Source organism: Lolium rigidum, chromosome 7, assembly GCF_022539505.1.
Source record: "Lolium rigidum isolate FL_2022 chromosome 7, APGP_CSIRO_Lrig_0.1, whole genome shotgun sequence".
NCBI lineage: Eukaryota > Viridiplantae > Streptophyta > Magnoliopsida > Poales > Poaceae > Lolium > Lolium rigidum.
In genome coordinates, this window is record NC_061514.1 from 135,180,570 (window position 1) to 135,184,106 (window position 3,537).

A 3,537-nucleotide genomic window follows, 5' to 3' on the forward strand; every position below is an offset into this window, starting at 1 on the left:
AGATCTTCACGGGGGGAGTGCCTCTCACCGGACATGTCGATGCGTTGTTAAGGTTAACTTCACTACCTACATCAGTTTAAACTTGAGAGTAAGTACTTTATGTAAATTCAGAGATGTGTGCTTGTTAGCATCATCAAATAAATGTTTATGTGAGAGTACAAAAAAGCTAATCAGAACACCTACTCAAATAGCTGCCAACAATTTCAAATTGTTCGCCGCATATTCAGAAGATGGTTGAACTGCTAATCGACGAAACTGAATTTGACATCTAAAACTTAACCATAATCTGTTAACTGAATATATGAGCTCCTATTACAGAAGCTCGACATCAAATATATATTGATATATGAGCACATACCAAAAATTCGGACAAAAGAAATTCCTACTGTTCATAGTCACTCGAATTTTCTTTTTTTCGAGAATACGTCCTGGAAGACATATCAATCACATAGAAGAAGAGGCCGACGGCCGATACAACTCCACACACACCCAAGACGATACATAGCCAAGCGGCTTACAACACCCCGCTATAAACGACCCGATGAGAACGACCCACCCCCAACATCCTACCAAAAGAGGTGAGGAGATGGACCATGGAGCCACCGAACCGCGTCACGAACCAAGCGAGACACCACCATAGCACGATCGCGACTCCAAGGCAGCCCGGACCAACGTACCTCCCCTCATGAGCCTAGAAGAGTCGACGAGGAGAAGGCAGGATCCTTCGGAATTGGAGAAGCAGCTGACTAGGTTGCATCCACCACGTCGTACATAGCGCCTCGAAGCCCCATGCCCTGGCCAGCAGCCAACACCGGCAGCGCATCACAATGCCCAGCCTCCAAGTACACATCGGCCTCTCCCCAAGAAGCCCCGACAACGTCTTCAAGAGAACGACGCCATGGCGCCGCCGTCGCCTTGCCCGAAGGACCGGACATAGGGTTTCCCCTGGCACCAGAGGAGAGGGAAGGCATGGTTGGGACCAAATATCACGCCTTCATGAAGGAAGCGGCGCCCTCAGGCGTCGCCGTGATGCGCACCGGAAGCACCGGGCAGGGCTTTCACCCTGGTCTTTCACTGTACCCCCGATGCCGCCAGCGGCGAACTGGAGGCGATGGACGGGGACGCAGACGTCGGCTTGGACCACCACCGGAAAGGCAAGAAGCCACACCGGCCTCACCGTCGCCGAAGAGGAGAGCCGGCCACCACCGGCCTCACCGGCGGCCGGCAGGAGCTCGAGGGAGGGAGCCACCCTTGCCGGCCAACCACCACCGCTAGCGCGCCCACGTAGCACGCCGGAGACAGAGCTCCTCGCGCCGCCACCACGTCCCGAAGCTGCGGGCCGCGCCGGCCCGCACAGGCCCAGATCGAGTCCGGCCGCCATGCACAACCACGGCCACCACGCAAAGCTGCACCGACCACTGCCGCCTCCAAGTGCGAGAGGACGCCCCTGCCGCAGCTCGCCGGCCGCCGCCGCGCCAGGCCCCGCCGACCTCCGCCGAGTTGCACCGCCGCAATGGATCAGAGCCGCCCCGCACGGCCCGCCACGCGCCGGGTGAGAGAAGGCCCGCCGCCGCCGGCACCGCGCGGGCTTTGCCCGGCGGCACACGCTGGCGGCGGCAAGGGAGGGAGGGGAGAGGGGGGAGCTGGAGGGCGGGGCTAGGGTTTCTCCCCTTCAGCCGCTGCTGGGGACGACCAGGGGAGAGAAATGAGGAAATCTATTTTTGCTGATACCTGCGTCTCTCCCTGTCACACTCGAATTTCCTCAAACCTAAGGAACATAATCATAGTATCAGATTATAAGAATATAACTACAGTTCTCTGCATTCCTACTGGAATATAGCCCCAACCAACAAAATAGAAAAGAAAATTAACTACTCCCTCCGATTCATATTAATTGACTCCAATATAGATGTATCTAGAACTAAAATGTGTCTAGATACATTTATATTAGAGTCAATTAATATGAACCGGAGGGAGTACAAAGAAGCAAACTGGTACAAGTGGTACAACACAGCAACACACACGGCAAGAAGCTTTTGCTTCAAAGTAGATAGACATAAGAGAAACCATGATTCCGAAAATGGGAAAAACTCTGAACCTGTATCTTGATGGAACAGAAATAAAACTCCAAGGAATGTGCAGCAGATTCCACGACTCCAAGGAAGGGCAACCTTGTAGCCTCGGTTGTCATGGAGGCGGCGTTCATCCCGGCGGAGGCGACGCCCCCGTCCTAACCCTAGCAGCAGTAGGACCGGCGGAAAAGCGCCGGCGTTGGGTCAGCGTCGACGGCCACCGCACGGCGTGGTGCTGCAGCCACGCGGTAGGCGTCCGAGGCGGCGCCGACCAGCCGGGATCCACGGGTTTAAGGTTCATCGTGGGGTAGCGGATAGGCGGCTAGCTCCACGTCTTGGAATCGCGGGAGGAGGAGAGGGTGGCTTCGGTTCGGTAGTAATCAGCGCCGCGGGGTCTCGCCGGAGCCGGCCGGAATCGACCGGCGACGGAGGCGGTGGGATGAGGATCGGGTGTGGAGCAAGCGGTGGATACGAGACAATGAAGAAATTGTTTTTTATTTTTGGCGACACACCAGTCAGTTACAAGATGATGCCGGGATGGGCTCTATTGGGCCAGGCCTCTTTTGTAAACGTGTGGTCGCGAGGTCATCAGTAGAATTCCTGCTGGTCGGATTTTTGATACCAGTATAAAAGCTTATAAACCATTGGATCGATGAAAATGGAGGGATAATACTTATTTGAGGGTACCACAAAAGAAATGTTTGACACCATACACATTTTACGATGGTGCATACTAGTACTAGTGAAAAGAGCACACCATATATTCCAGCAGAACACTTTCGCCTCATAAGATGGTGCAATATTTGGTCATAATCTACTCCCAGTTCATAGGCGTATCCAGTTGTTAATTTGCAACATATATCTTGTATATTATAAAAATTATATCATTGGAAAGTGATATCTAAGTTTTCAATGATATATTTTGTAATCATATGTTGCATTATCGTCAATTCGACCAGGACACGCGTAAGCCGTGACGGAGGAGACTTACTACCTCCGGTTGTATTTAATCGACACAGGGAGTAGCTAAGCGAGGTAGTATCAGGCGTCAATTAAACATGACCGGAGGAAGTAGGTTTGTAGACGGAAAGCCGGAGACCTGACAGCAGACCCGGGTCATAAATATGTGAGCATGTGTGGTTCATAAGTCCATTCGCAGCAGAGTTATGTGCATCTGATGAAGGGGAAACAACCCACTGCCGCCATCCACCCTCGAAGGCAGGAGAAGATATAAACCGGTACCGCACATCAACACTTACGATTTCCAGAGAGTGATAACCGATCTTGGAATGACTGATACTACCAGGCACAAGTGAATGGTTTATTTTCTGGGAGGGGAGATTATAGGGCTGGGACTGGGAGACATAAGGAAGCTAGCAATGACTAACTTGTTTTGTTGCGCCGTTGGGAAAATGCTGGACATCGCAAGTGCAGCCGCCGAGGAGGCGATTGTATCAGCCTTACT

General features: G+C 52.6%; 1 long non-coding RNA gene across 1 annotated transcript; it reads right to left on the reverse strand.

Annotated features, from left to right (window-relative positions):
* Positions 1-1,769: 1,769 nt before the first annotated feature.
* On the reverse strand, positions 1,770-2,262 carry LOC124669571. The gene is made up of 2 exons (XR_006992234.1): positions 1,981-2,262; positions 1,770-1,878 (listed from the first exon to the last, which is right to left on the reverse strand). It is a non-coding gene; the product is annotated as an uncharacterized LOC124669571 (long non-coding RNA).
* Between the last annotated feature and the right edge of the window lie 1,275 nt (positions 2,263-3,537).